Source organism: Cnephaeus nilssonii, assembly GCF_951640355.1.
Source record: "Cnephaeus nilssonii genome assembly, chromosome: 16".
Taxonomy (NCBI): domain Eukaryota; kingdom Metazoa; phylum Chordata; class Mammalia; order Chiroptera; family Vespertilionidae; genus Cnephaeus; species Cnephaeus nilssonii.
This window is the reverse complement of record NC_137087.1, coordinates 46,004,570-46,021,010: the sequence shown is the minus strand read 5'-3', so window position 1 is coordinate 46,021,010 and position 16,441 is coordinate 46,004,570. Positions and strand designations below refer to the sequence as shown.

Below are 16,441 nucleotides of genomic sequence, written 5' to 3'. Positions count from 1 at the left end.
AGTCTACAGTTCGTAATTACTTAATCTGTTTTGGGGCTAGAGGAAATATTACTTTTAAAATCTTGCGGAAAAATGTCTAAAATAGTTTATACAGGTAACTTAAAATAATTCTGACCCCAAAAAAGAATTCTGATTCCATTCTTCTCTGTGTACAAAGCTTGGTCAGAATTAGGTAACATTTTGGTATTTCAGAAGAATTAATATATACATACATACATACATACATACATATACATACATACATACATACATACATATATGCACACACACACACACACACACACACACACACACACACACACTAGAGGCCCGGTGCACGAAATTCGTGCACGGGGGGGGGGGCAGGGCGCGGGGGGGGCGTTCCTCTCAGCCCAGCTTGCACCCTCTCCAATCTGGGACTCCTCTGGGGATGTCCCAGGGATCGGGCCTAAACCGGCAGTCGGACATCCCTCTCACAATCTGGGACCGCTGGCTTCTAACTGCTCACCTGCCTGTCTGCCTGATCACCCCTAACCACCTCTGCCTGCTGGCCTGATTGCCCCTAACTGCCCCCCTGCTGGCCTGGTCGCCCCTAACTGTCCCCCCCACCCCCCGGCTGGCCTGGTTGCTCCTTACTGCCCCCCCACCGGCCTGATTGCCCCCAACTGCACCCCCTGTCGGCCTGGTCGCCCCACGCAGCCTGCTGTTCAGTCGTTACTGTGAAGGTGTCCCAACCAATTTGCATATTACCCTTTTATTAGTATAGATAATTAATATATGTATATAATATATTTTTATTGACTTTAGAGAGGAAAAGAGAGGGAGAGAGAGAGAGAGATAGAAACATCAATGATGAGAGAGAATCATTGATCAAGCCCACAACCTGGAATGTGCCCTGACCGGGAATTGAACCGTGACCTCCTGATTCATAGGTTGATGCTCAACCACTGATCCATGCAGCCAGAGCAAGAATTAATATTTTGAACACAATAGTTATTTGATATTGAATGATTAATTATTGTATCAACAGTTGGTTTTTAAAGTAGACTGGTGACATTTGTCTGATGGTAGGTCACTCACTGTGTAGCTTTTTATAAATTTTATTTACAATAATATTAACGTTTACATTATAAAATATGTAATACAAAGACAAATATTGTATTACTTTTATTATATAATAATCATTTGAAAACTATTATATCAAGAGATAGTTAAAGATAAAAAATTAACAACTTTCAAAAGCAAAAAGTTTTATATTCAAATCAATTAATTATGATATAGACAAACTTTGATCACTTTTCGTGATAACCTTCTTCCCAACCTGTGTCACATTCTTGGAAGGATGCAAATGGTGAACTTTGGACCTCCCCAAAATGTGCTAATTTTTGTACTCTCAGTTTAAAATGTGTACTGCCTTTTCAAATTCCAAGTAATCTCTTCTGCTTTTTGTTTTTACTTATGTTCATTGGGAATGCTCATAACTTCTACATTCTTGGTTCGGTTTGGTCAGAGAGATTTTCTGTTTTCTCACCATTCAAAACAATTTTAAGTACTTGTTGAATGGGTTGAACAATAGCTTCATTCAGTGGAAGCCATCCTTCTACATTATCTTCATCCAACAAATACTTATATTTCACCTACTCCTAGAGCTCAAGAATGTGGGCTGACAACAAATCTCTGTCTTAACAAGGCCGAGAAGCTCCAGTCCATCCCACTATAGGCAATATGCCTATTTACTTTGTTTTATGGTCACCAGTGTTCTGTTTTGATCATTTATTGGTGTAAATCTACCAGAGAAAGAAAAATAAGCCATATTTATACTAGTGGTATGCTTCAGGAACCAAAAAATTTACATAGTTTTAATAATCAAGATCTACAGGAAATGCACACAACAGATTTTATCTACTTGAAAAATGTAAATGTCTGATGAGAGTCAGATACAGAGTATATTTATGATACATTGGACGTAGGAACATTAGTGACGATGACAAGGTACAAGGTTATGACACTGTTTATGAAATTAGTTATAAGCAGTTAAAAATAAGAAAACAGTTGGAGTCAGAGTCAGAAGTGTAGGGTTCAGGTTTTGTGATATTGTGATCTCAGGGAGGCCAATTTGGTTTCTTCATCTGTAAACAGATGGAATTAAAAACTCTATGCTCAATAATGTTTGTTGCAAATTAATAATTGCTTACTTGGGATCTCATGATCTACAACTACATGTTAGAGTCTTTAATCAACTGATCTATAAGTGAAACAAATGGGCTGAGCATTTGCTGAACAAACTCCCAGCAGGTCGTGATTTCAGTCCTCCACGACAATTCTCTGATGTTTGTTTATTCAAAGGAAACAAGGTATTTCGTAACAAATTGATCTAACTCTATCAAGCAGAAATATCTGCTGATTGTGTAGCATTTCTAGATGATAGGCTGCTGTTATTCCTTAAACCTGAATAAGTAGAAACATTTCAGGTTCCCATCAAGGTAAAGACTCAAAACCAACCAGTGATACTCATGATTCTCTGCAATGTGTGAGACATGTTGCTAGATATGCATGGGATTTAAAGTGTAAAACAGAGTTGATGTGTATCTATATAAATAAAACACGTAACTTGCCTTTGGGAGAGATTTATATGGAGAGATGTGTTTTATACTTTCTGTTCAGTGGAAACAAGGGTTAGAATTATGCAATGAAGAGAGATCATCTGGTAAACATCAAGTGTCCTCATTGTGTTTGATGTCATAGAGCTGAGTGTACTTCTGACTCATTTGGAATGATATTTCCTGGAAGATTTTAGACATGCTCAACACCCAACATTCTTCATGTAGTTGAATGCAATTTTAAATAATAGAAATAGAAAAAGCATCTTCATGGGTTTTAGATCACTTAAAACATTTTTCTTTTATTATAGTAAAGTATACACACCATAAAGTTTATCATTTTCACTGTTTTTAAGTGTTCACTGGTATTAAATACATTCACATTGTGCAGTCGTCACCACCATCCATCTCTGTAACTGTTTTCATCTTTAAAATTGGAACTCTATACCTATCCCATATAATAAAAGGCTAATATGCAAATTGACCAAACGGCAGAACGACTGGTTGCTGTGAGAGCACTGACCACCAGGGAGCAGACACTCAACGCAGGAGTTGCCCCCTGGTGGTCAGTCGGACATCCCCCAAGAGCTCCCGGTCTGTGAGAAGGCTGGGCTGGGCTGAAGGGACGCACGCGGCCTCCCCCCCCCACCGCCCCCCCCCCGTCCCCCTGCCGAGTGCACAAATTTTGTGCACCAGGCCTTTAGTTAAACAATAACTCCCCATTCTACCCTTCATCTAGCCCCTGGTAAACATCCATCATTATACTTTGTCTTTATGATTTTGACTATTCTAAGTACCTCATATAAGTGGAATCATAGAGTATTTGTCTTTTTGTGACTGGCTAATTTCACTTAGTATACTGTTCTCAAGGTTCATTCATTGTAGCATATTGCAAAATTTCCTTTTAATATAAAAAATTGGGTTTTTGAACTCAAAGTATTTGCTTTTATTAAAAATTTTAAATAGAAACCATTTAGAAGACATTTATTTTAGTTTTGTAGTTAAGTCAATTTGTACTGTATTCTGTTTCTAGGACATTTTATTAAAGACATTTATTGGAGATGGTAATTATTTATCATTGGCTAAATTAGGCAGACCATTCTGATCATTTGTCATAAACTGTACATTGTATGTGATATCTAGAATTCACTTTTAGAAGCGGAATACTTTTATTTATTATTTTAAAAATATTTTTATTGATTTTGGAGGGGAACGGAGGGGGGAGGGGGAGAGAGAGAGAGAGAGAGAGAGAGACATCAATGATGAGAGAGAATCATTCATCGGCTGCCTCCTGCACGCCCCCTACTGGGGATTGAGCCTGCAACCCAGGCATGTGCCCTGACCGGGAATTGAACCATGACCTCCAGGTTCCTAGGTCAACGCTCAACCACTGAGCCACTCTGGCCTGGCGAAGCTGAATACTTTTAGTTAAATAAATGATTATCTAACTTCTAGCTTTTTCCTGCTTAATATTAGTCTTCTAAATTTCAATATGGAAATGATGGTCATATGTCATGATTAAGAAATTATTCTTTAGTATGTATGACTGTTCTTCCATTTCCTTATTATGATTGTTGAGTCTTCTAGGCTGAAGATAATCATCAGGCCAAACCCTTCATTGAAATTTGTTTTGCTCTATGGTCAGAAGATAGGCTGAACTGCTCAGATGTTACAGTGGCTTGAAGAGGGGGTAGGTTAGATAAATATCTCTTAAACAGTTCCTTGTTTAACACCTAGATTCTAATAGTGAGCAGTACAGATCAGAATTTGTATTTACCAAATCCAGGAATGGAGCAATTACATTTTTCATCTGCTTTCCACATTGACTGTGCCCAGGATGCTGAAGTCAGGTATTTGATTTTGCTCTTGTAAAGTTTGGATGATTACCGTACAGAAGAATTTCTGTAAGTGTGGTGGCTCTTTGTGAAAACAGCGTATGAATTTAGCAGTGGTTTTTATTATCTTGAACTGAAATTTGATAGTAATTTGGCTTGTGAGTTTTTGGTTTACTAGTCTTTTGCCTTATTTTAAAAGGAATTGCATTTACTTTATATTTAAAGTTCTTTGTATATTTATCTGAAATTATTTTTAAATTGAAATTTAGGCCTCCAAAGCCATACCAGTCTTTATTTAAACCTGTTGAATAATAGTTTCTTCTCCAATAATAAGTAAGCTTATTGTATATGTTTCAGGAATAAAAAGGAATTTGTGTAGTTGCATAAAAATTATTTTGTAGAACCTGTAGCTTGACACACTAGTAGAATTAGAACACCAAAAAATATACTATGTTTTTTGCTGATCTGACAAAAAAAAGAGTATAATTTGATGATGGGTGTGTCATTTTTTAAACTTAACAATCTAAGGGAAAAGAGGTCAGTGCCCCTGACTAAATAGTCAAGTATTGCATATTTAAAAAATTTTTGCGGCACACGGGTTTGAAAATTGCTGTTCTAGGGAAAGACAGATAGGATTCAAGGACTAGTAAGATATTTTTAGATTATTTCATCCAAAAATTTCATTTATAGAATACTAATAAAAAAGAATGAACTATAAATACAGACAGCTTTGATGTATCTCAAGAAAATTATGCCAATCTCAAAAGGTTATACACTGTATGATTTCATGTTTATAATATTCTTGAAATGATAAGATTGAGAACAGAGTAGTGGCTGCTAGGGGTTAGGAGTTGTGGCGATAGTACTTTATAGAATACAAAATTCTCCAAACTTTGTTGTTCCGAAAACATTTTTAATTTGTCACCGCTCCTTCTGTGCTTCTTCCAAGAACACTGTACCTAGAAGTAAAATGAAAAGTGGTGGTGGCAGCAAGGAAGAGAAAGAATAAAAGATAACAGATCTTTGACTTAATGAAATCCTATAATAAATTCAGGTTGAGGAAATGTTCTTCATATTTGCATAGCCTATTTCACCTTCAGGGACTCTTTTGTGTATGGCTTCTTTTATTCACTGTAATGCCTGAGAAATAGATTCATCCATGTTTTGTGTGTATCAGTAATTTGTTCTTTTTTATTACTGTGTGGTATTCCATTGTATTAGTATACCATAGTTTATTGTTTTTCTGTTGATGGACCTTTGGCCTTTTTAGCTATTAATTATAAAGCTATTTTAGACTTAGAAAATATTTCTAAACCCCACATCTGATAAAGGACTTGTATTCAGAATTTATAAAGAACTTTTAAAATTTAACAATATGAAAACAACTCAATGAAGAAATGGGCAAATGACTGGCATGTCACTACAGAGGATGTATGTATAGCATGAAGGCACATGTTTAACATCGTTAGCCATTAGGAAATACTAATTAAAACTACAATGTATATGCCTATTACAGTGGCTATAATAAAAAATACTGACAACAGTATCAAGTGTTGCCAAGAATGTGGAGCAACTGGAACTCTCATACATTGCTGGTAAAAGGCAAAATAGTATATAGGCACTCTGCAAAAACAGTTTGGTAGTTTCTTACAATTTTAGAGACACTTACCATTTGACTCAGAAGTGGAAGAGGGCCATAGAGGGGATAAAAGATGATGAAAAAAATAAAATAAAACCCAAAAATGCTGCAGAAAGGCAAGCCACAAGACAACAGAAGCAATTACCACCTGAGATGCGATGTGATCACATGTTAATCATTGTTTATAAGTGGTGACTCTTGGATTTAAATGTGTAGACTATAGTATTTATTTTTGTGAGCGACATTACTACAGTGTTTTTGCCCCCAACATATGGCCTATTTGCTAAAATGTGTTAAAAATAACAGTGAATCAATAACAAAAAGTATAACTTGTTAATTATAAACAAATCTTGGTTAAAAGCATTTTAAAATTAACAGGTGTTAATGTTCACATATGACATATGGACTGGAAATTTTGTCAGTTAAATCCAACATTGATTAAATCAAGTTTCGCAAAATCAAGGGTTTAATGTACTTATGACAGACAACAACTCCACTAGATATTATCTATGTTCTATATATTTAAAAAAATCTCAGACTAAGTTTAAAGGTTCCAAAGCCAGAAAGTAGAGGAGCTGGGATTTAACTGTAGTTGTTCAGTGCTCATTCTCTTTCCATTACAGCATACTGCTTTTCTAAATAAATTGGGAAAAAAAAATTATTTTAAGCTGTTAGTTACTGGGTGACTAAACATTTTAATACCTAATAGAAACCTTATGGTAAGATATTTAGGTAGTATTTATTTACTTATTTTTCTTTTTAACCCCAACATTTATTTTTTTAAATTTAATAAATCTTTATTGTTCAGATTATTACAATTGTTCCTCTTTTTTCCCCCCATAGCTCCCCTCCACCCGGTTCCCACCCCACCCTCTGCCCTTACCTCCCCGCCACTGTCCTCATCCATAGGTGTACGATTCTTGTCCAGTCTCTTCCCGCACCCCCCACACCCCTTTCCCCCTGAGAATTTTCATTTAAACTTCCTTTCTATGCCCCTGATTCTATTGTATTCACCAGTTTATTCTGTTCATCAGATTTTTAATTCACTTGATTTTTAGATTCACTTGTTGATAGATACGTATTTGTTGTTAATAATTTTTATCTTTACCTTTTTCTTCTTCTTCCTCTTCTTAAAGAATACCTTTCAGCATTTCATATAATACTGGTTTGGCAGTGATGAACTCTTTTAGCTTTTTCTTATCTGTGAAGCTCTTTATCTGACCTTCAGTTCTGAATAATAGCTTTGCTGGGTTGAGTAATCTTGGTTGTAGGTTCTTGCTCTTCATCACTTTGAATATTTCTTGCCACTCCTGTCTGGCCTTCATAGTTTCTGTTGAGAAATCAGCTGACAATCGTATGGGTGCTCCCTTGTAGGTAATTAACTGTTTTTCTCTTGCTGCTTTTAATATTCTCTCTTTGTCTTTTGCTCTTGACATTTTAATTATGATGTGTCTTGGTGTGGTCCTCTTTGGATTCCTTTTGTTTGGGGTTCTGTGCGCTTCCTGGACTTGTAAGTCTATTTCTTTCACCAGGTTGGGGAAGTTTTCTGTCATTATTTCTTCAAATAGGTTTTCAGTATCTTGCTCTCTCTCTTCTTCTGGCACCCCCATTATTCTGATGTTGGTACGCTTGAGGTTGTCCCAGAGGCTTCTTACACTATCTTCAACTTTTTGGATTCTTTTTCTTTTTGCTTTACCGGTTGGGTGTTTATTGCTTCTTTGTATTTCAGATCTTTGACTTGATTCTTGTGTTCCTCTAGTCTGCTGCTGGGTCTCTGTATAATATTTTTTATTTCAGTCAGTGTATGTTTAATTTCTAGTTGGTCCTTTTTCATATCCTCGAGGGTCTCGCTAAATTTATCGGCCTTTTCTAGGGAATTCTTGAAAAACCTTATAACCGTGGTTTTGAACTCTATATCCAGTCGTTTGTTTTCCTCCATTTCTTTTGTTTGTGATCTGTTTCTTTGTCTCTGCATTTTCGCTGCTTCCCTGAGTTGGTAGGGTAGCTTTGTGTGCTAGGTGTCCTATATGGGCCAGTGGCTCGGCCTCCCCAGTTACCTGAGGTGGACACTCTTGGTGCACCCCTTTATGGACTGTGTGCACAGGCTTGTTGTAGTTAAGTCTTGATTGTTGTTGGTATCACTGGGAGGAATTGACCTCCAGGCCAATTGACTGTGAGGATCAGCTGTGTCTACGCTGGGAGAACGTCTGTCCTGGCAGTCCTCTCTTCGCGCACTTACACGCGCACCTCCAGACCTCTGCCTTTCGCAGCTCTCCTGAGTTTCTGCCTGACAGTCCAGAATCCCCCCGTATAAGCCTGGGTCCCCAGGGTCTCACTCGGAACTGGGGTTCAGTGCAGTCAGAACTGGGTCCTGAGGAAACAAAAGCAGTCGGGAGCTTCCCACTAGAGAAAGCCAGCCAGGCACTCAGCCGCCCACGCGCGTGTCTCTGTACCTCAGCCTTTTGCAGCTCCTCTGATTCTCCGTGTGCTTTCCTCTTTCCTTCTAGTTGTAGAATTTCCACTCAGCCAGCTTTCCTGTGGTTCTGGATGATGTTCATTTTGTCTTTTAGTTGTAGTTTTGAAATTGTTGTGCAAGGCAGCAGTTTAGGTGTTTACCTATGCCACCATCTTTAGGTAATATTTAAAATATATTTTATTGATTTTTTTACAGAGAGGAAGAGAGAGGGATAGAGAGTTAGAAACATCGATGAGAGAGAAACATCGATCAGCTGCCTCTTGCACACCCCCTACTGGGGATGTGCCCGCAACCAAGGTACATGCCCTTGAGTCCGCAGGCCGACGCTCTATCCACTGAGCCAAACCGGTTTCGGCCATCTTTAGGTAATATTTAAAGAGAGAAAGCTTTTTTTTAAATTCACGTAGTATTTTTTTAAGATATGTATATTTTATTTTTAATTTGAATCACCACTAGGAGGATTTATTTGCCATCTCAGTGTTCTTAGACTTTAGCACACTTGTTTATTTCCTCCCCTATTGCATAATCCCTATGCATTATATTGGTCAGGAGGCAGGAATGTTGCAGATGTTTTTCTTTCAAATCTCAATTTGCTCTGAGATTTGGAATTAACCTTTAAAATGTTCTGGATTTATCCCCCATATGCCAAAGATCTGTAAATTTCTTTTCACGTGAGCTGAAATTTTCAGGGGATTGAGTAACAGATGTTTTCCTTAAAGGCAGTTAATGATCAGAAAAAAACACTTCAGTGTGGAAATACTTTAGGTTCCTCCTGTAATATGATCTGCACATACTTTCTTCTCTTGTGGTTCAATTGTTCATTTTTGAAGGGAGCAAATAACTGATAATTAAAACATATATCCCGTTGATTCCTCCCCCCCCCCCCTCCCGCCCAGAGTAAACTGAAAATTACTTGGACTGACTAGGGCCGCTCCATTCTGTGAAACTCACATTGTTTGTGTACTGTTGGCGGGCCTCATTAGGGGGTAAATTTGCTTTTTCTGTGTGTTTGCCAGTAACGATTCCTGTCTCTTACCGGAACTTGCCATTTGGATTGTCTCCTTCCTAAACTGGTCAGTCTTAAACAATTCTGACCATTAGTAGTTTTTCCTGCTCTCCATTTTTTCCCTATTATTCTTAGATTTTCAAATATTTAAAGCTGAGGATATTGGTCACTGAGATATTGCCTGGCTGGGGTTCGGCATTGTGCCCGAATTTGTTGCCTCTCAGGGCCTGAGTTCTCTGTGCTTTAACAAATGAGCTACAGTTCTGAAGAGATCAGTGAAGCTTGTTTGTTGATCCTGTATTCTCATCCAGAGGAAGTAGATCTTTGAGAATGTCTAAGGAAGGGTGAGTTTATTATTATTTTTTCCTTATTTTTCTCAGTAAAGAGGTGTTCTAGTCATCTGAGTGAATTGGAAGATTAAGTACTGCTTACCAGTTAGAGTGGAAGTAGAGATTGAAAGAAATTCAACTGAAAGCTTACATTGTTAATGTTTCACATGTAATATACTGTAAAGGTACTATTGCTATTTTGAAAAACAGCACTGAGGATGGATAATCTTAATAGGAATTTAGTGAGTTTAAACACTCTGTTTACTCTGTGGTAAATTTATTTTGGTTTATGATAGGAAGTATTTATGAATATTAGAAGCAATCGGTGTCTTACCAAAGAGTTTAGCAAAGAAACGAGTGAAGTTTAAAAATTCAAAGGCATTTCAAAATAAATTGTATCTTCAGAAAATGGTATGAAAGACTGAGTGAAATCAGCCTATGATTTTGCTTCCTTCTGGGCATTGTTGGCAAAAAATAATTCTTTTGGAATCCCCTATTCCTCTTTACAATGTAAAATAGTTCTGATCTGGTTTTTTATTGTTTTAACATTTCTCTTTTGCTGCTGAGTCTGAATTACCGATTTACTTTTGTGGTCCCTATAATAGATAACATGTAGGTTAATGTCTGCATACTGTTGATTATCTCATTTCTAGCCTTCAAGCATACTAAGACTTTCGAGAGACCTTTGATTAAATAGGACATAGATTTCTCAAAAAGACCTTCAAGAACACAATAAAATTTTGATTTTGTGGAAACTCTTAGTTTCTTCCTATTTCTTTGTTCCTTTAGAAATTTTGAAACAATTTCAGTGCTGTGCTTATAATTTTTAAACAAATTACATATAGATTATGAACAAAATGAAATTGGCCTACTCTACTGCTACTTTTAGACCTCATTATTGGATAAAGAAAATGAATTATGGCAAACGTAATTATATTATTTTTAGACCACTCATGACATCAGTAGAATTTTGAGGTTTCTTTAAATGTGAAAATTATGAAAGGACTGCCTTTTAGGTTTATATGTTTTCTTACCTTTCCGTATTGGCTACAAATTTGCAGTTGTTAAATGATTTTTACGAAAAAGATGATCACAGATGCTGATATATTTGTTAGTCTTGTACACATAGTTATTTATAAACTTGGTTTATAGATTTAAGAAGAACTATATTTCTAGGTGCAGTCAAAATTCTTGGGAAGTAATTTGTGCTAGTTTTCCCCCTAAGGTAAAGCATATGTTAGAATTGGTTAGTTAGGGATCTATATAAACCAAAGGACATTACTAGTATAAGGGCTGAGATATTGTTTTAGGTTTATTCCAGGGGCCCCTAGGGCAATTCCTATATTGTCTTAATAGGTAATGAACCAAGTGCATTTGAAATGCATGAACACATATATGAAATCATTTAGCTTTTATTCTCCTTTGCTATGTTTAGAAATAAATGGATAAGTTTTGTACTTTGGGATGAAAAGAATTTTTATTCTAACAATTTTTGTATATGTGATATTTTGACATGTAGTACAGCTGTCATTGGACATAAATGAAATCTTCTCCTAATAGCAATAGGAAAAGATCGTTATAAGAGTTAAATCACCAAAGATTATATACTGAGCCTTATGTAAACTTATGGTAATTGAAACAGTGTGGTATTAATATAAGGATAGACTTATGTAGATCATGAAGGGAGTTTATAGACCCACAACTGATTTTCAACAATGAGGCCAAAGTAATTTCATATAGAAAAAAAAAATCAACATATACTTCAAACCATATAAAAGTAATGTAAAATGGATCATGGTCCTAAATATAAAAGTAAAGTGTAGGTGAAAATCTTTGTGACTTTGAATTAGGTAAAGATTTCTTAGATAATATACATGAAAAGATGAAAGACAAAATTGATAAACGGTTTCATCAAAAATTAAAAAACTAAAAATTGCTTTTTGAAAGACACCATTAATAAAACAGACCAGGAAAAACTATTCTCTCTCTCCCTCCCTCCCCCCCCCCCCTCTCTATATATATGTATACACATATATATATATATATATATATATCCACACACGTTACAAACTTACATCCAAAATATATGAAGAATTTTTACAATACAATAAGGCAAACAACCCAGTTTAAAAATGGGCAAAATATTTGAATATATACTTCACATACAAAAAAAGATATGGCCAATAAGTACTTAAATGATGCTCTACATCATTAATCATTAGGGAAATATGAGTTAAAACCTCAATGAGATATTACTCCACCCACTAGAATGACTAAATTAACCAGAACAGCAATTTTCAACTTTTTTTCATCTCCTGACACTCATAAGCTAATTACTAAATTCTACGGCACACCAGAAAATATATTTTTGGCTGATCTGACAAAAAATAGTTAAAATTTTAATTCATTCACACCAGACGGCTATTGTGTTGGCTTTTATCATTTAAAAAAAAAAAAGTATTTTTTTAATTGATTTCAGAGAGGAAGGGAGAGGGAGAGAGAGATAGAAATATCAATGATGAGAGAGAATAATCAATGGCTGCCTCCTGCAAACCCCACACTGGAGATAGCCCACAACTCAGGAATGTGCCCTGACTGGGACTCAAACTATGACCTCCTGGTTCATAGGTCAGTGCTCAACCACTGAGCCATGCCGGCTGGGTGGCTGTTGTCATTTTTTAATTTGACAATCTTGGGGAAAAGGGGTCAGTGCACCTGACTGAATAGTCAGGTATTGCATGTTTTAAAAATTCTTGCTGAACACTGGTTGAAAATTGCTTAATTAGAATGACTAAAATGAAAAACACTGACCAGGTGGAACAGCTGGAACTCTCCTGCATTGCTGATGAGAATGCAGAATAGAAAACAGTTTTAGCAATGTCTTTTATTTATTTTTTGTTCATCCTCACCCAAGGATATGTTTCCATTTATTTTTAGGGAGAGTGGGAGAGGGAAAGAGAGAGAGATACATTGATGTGAGAGAAACACATCGATTGGTTGTCTCCTGCATGAGCCCCGACCAAGGCTGGGGCTGGGGAGGAGCCTGCAACCAAGGTATGTGCCCTTGACCGGAATCGAAACCGGGACCTTTTGGTCCACAGGCCGATGCTCTATCCACTGAGTCAAACCGGCCAGGGCAGCAATGTCTTTTAAAATCAAACATAAACTTACCATATGACCTAGTAATTCCATTTTTAGGTATTTGTTTACCCAGGATAAGTGAAAGCCTATGTCCACACAGATTTGTATAGCAGCATTGTTTATAATAGTCAGTACTGGAAACAATCCAAAATATCCATTAATTGAATAGAGTAAACAAATTGTGGTAATATCCACACAGTGGAATAGTACTTAGAAATAAAATAACTAATTATGGTATATATAACAACACGAATGAATCTCAGATATATTGTGCTAGGAAAAAGGCGCAAGAATCAACTACATGATGTTTCAGGGGTTGGGGAGGCTATTGCAAAAGGACATTAAGAAATGTTTGGGGTTGATTATGATAATTGTTACATCAGTGTATATAATTGCCAAATTTACACTTAAAAATGGGTAAATTTTATTTTAAGGAAATCATACTTCAATCAAATTAGTGGGGAATGAGACGTGAACTGCTACTTAACTTGCTTATTTAACTTTTTATAAATGAAAAGGTATTCTTAATTCGTATTAAAGAGAATATATTTGGGGAAATACAGGTGCTAAAGGATGAGTAATGCAGGAAAAAATGCACCCTCCTTTCAGTGTCATGATTGAACCCTAGTCCTCTACAGTTGTTAGAATGCCTTTTATTACTAAAACTGCTGTTGTCTTAGGTAAGAGGCCAGAATGAATTTTATCATTTGCTTTTAAATTCTAAATTTTGACTGACCTGTCTTTTTCGTTATAGGCATAGTCAGTAACTTGTTAATTTGTCCTAATGATAACCTGGATAATCGTATTTTCTTCTCTCATTTTTATCCCACAGAGTTCAGTTTTGAACATTTGCTGCATTTTATAATTTATCCTCTCTAAATTGGTCTTTATTTTTTTAAAAATGAGGAGAAAAGTGAGTAAGAATTTAGAGGAAAATGAGGGGGAATGAATTGGAAAAAAAATATGTGTTTAATTAGACTGAAGTTTTAGAATAGTAAATTTATTTGCAGAAGTAGTTATCTCTGGTTTCTCCCTTAATTTGTATATTTTTCTTATTTTGTTAGTCCTCTCTTTTATTCCCCACCATCCTACTCTTATTACTGCAGTTTCTTCATTTGAGAATGAAAGTGAAGGGAATATTAATGTTTCTTAAACATTTTTAATGAATCTCCTTAAAGTTTGCTTTAAAATCTTTTATGGAAACATAATATGATCACTACTTTTAAAATTTTTTCACTTTTAAACATCTCTGAAATAGGGCTGCATCTAGCAGTATAACCATCTAAAACCGAGTTCTTTCAGAGAGCATTTTATTTCTTTTAGTCACCTAGGGGGGACAGCATTAACCATCCTAGTAGTGTGAATGCAGACTTACATGGCTCTTGTTCAGATTCTCGGGGAGGTTTTGCCTCTCCCTGACTCGGTGTCAAGGCAGAGATGCACAGATTTTCTCTGTTGCTCCTTCTATGCTGTAAATTTATTTCTTCTTTATCCTCTTATGGATATATCCCTTTGATATTCTAGCTTTATGAGTTTCTGAGTTAATTTATGTTTTATTTTAGAAATGATAATATGCTGCTTGTTCAGACTTTTAAAGCACAGATGCTGTTCTGTTACAATCTGGTAAACCAAATGTATTCTTCTTGAGGTTGTTCCTCAGAGAAAATATTAGGACAAATTAGTAAGCAGTTACTGGCTGGATTTATGAAAATAAAAACTATAATGCTACTAAATAAAATACTTGCTTTTATAATCTAGTCCAAAATTTCTTACTCTGTCTATATATCCATGGTATTTGAACTTTCAATTTTTAGGAATCCATTTCATAAGTTAGAAAGTTCTTACCTATATTTTTTAGATTACCAAGTGTACTTTTTACTGAAGGATGGGGACACTAAGGCAAACTATAGTCTTGCCATTAAGTTTTTAACAACTTAGTTGAAAGATACTTTGCATACCATTCAGTTCACCTTTTTAAAGTGTACATTTTTTGCCTGGCTAGCATGGCTCAGTGGTTGAGCGTAGACCTATGAACCAGGCGGTCATGGTTCGATTCCTGGTAAGGGGCACATGCTCAGGTTGCAGGCTTGATCCTCAGTATGGGCGGCCGTGCAGGAAGTAGCCGATCAATGATTCTCATCATTGATGTTTCTGTCTCTCTCTCCTTCTCCCTTCTTCTCTGAAATCAATGAAATATATTAAAAAAATAAAGTGTACATTTTAAAAATATGTATTTTTATTGATTTCAGAAAGGGAGAGAGAGAAAGAAACGAATGATGAGAGAGAATCATTGATCGGCTGCCTCCTGCATGCCCCACACTGGGGATTGAGCCTGCAACCCGGGCATGTGTCCCTGACTGTAATCCAACTGTGACCTCCTGGTTCATAGGTCAGTGCTCAACTCCTGAGCCACACCGGCCGGGCTAAAGTGTACATTTCAGTGATTTTAGTCCATTCAGAGTTGTGCAACCAATACCACTATCTAACTTTAGAACATTTTCATTACCCCCAAAAGAAATCCTGTACTCATTAACAAAAACTTCCCCAATCCCTTCCTCCCCACACAGCCTCTGGCAACCACTAACTGCTATTAACTTTTTAGTTTAAGTTTAATTTTTAGTTCAGTTAAATATTGTGTTTGTTTTTTGCAAGGCCCTATGCTAGGTATTGGATTAGAACTCTTTGAAATCTTTGGGTGTTCTAAATAAAAGTTACTGCAGGCACAAATATTTACATCTGTCCTGTACTTAATTTTTTTTCCTAAATTAGTTTTCTGATTTTTGTTTCTCATGTTTCTATTTCCTTTTAGGAAAACCTCTAATTTATTCTCTAGGACAGTGATTTTCAACCCTTTTAATCTCATGGCATATATAAACTAATTACTAAAATTCTGTGGCATATCAAAAAAAATTTTTTTTTGCCGATCTGACAAAAAGGAAGGTATAATTTTGATTCATTCACACCAGGTGGCTATTGTTTTGTTGGCTGTTGTCATTTTTAAAATTTGACAGTCTAAGGAAAAAGAGGTCAATGCCCCTAACTAAATAGTCGGGTATTGCATATTTTAAAATTTTTTACAGGCACTAGCTGGTTTGTCTCAGTGGATAGAGCGTCAACCTGTGGATTGAAGGGTCCTGGGTTCGATTCAGGTCAAGGGCACATGCCTGGGTTTCTGGCTCAATCCCCAGTAGGGCGTGTGCAGGAGGCAGCCAATGAATGATTCCCCTCATCATTGATGTTTCTGTCTCCCTCTCCCTTCCTCTCTGGAATCAATAAAAATATATTTAAAAAATTTTTCTTATGGTGCACCGGTTGAAAATACCCGTTTGTAGGCTAATCTTCATTTTTTATTGTTTTGTGTAATTTAACAATGACTTGAATTTTCTCTTTAAAAATATCTTTATCATCACTGATATTTTCTTCTAATGAGGGGAAA

General features: G+C 36.1%; 1 protein-coding gene across 6 annotated transcripts in view; it reads left to right on the top strand.

The window, feature by feature from the left end:
* NT5C2 (5'-nucleotidase, cytosolic II) overlaps positions 1-16,441 on the top strand; it is an 86,634-nt gene that overhangs the window by 24,263 nt on the left and 45,930 nt on the right. The gene's annotated exons all lie outside the window — the stretch shown is intronic.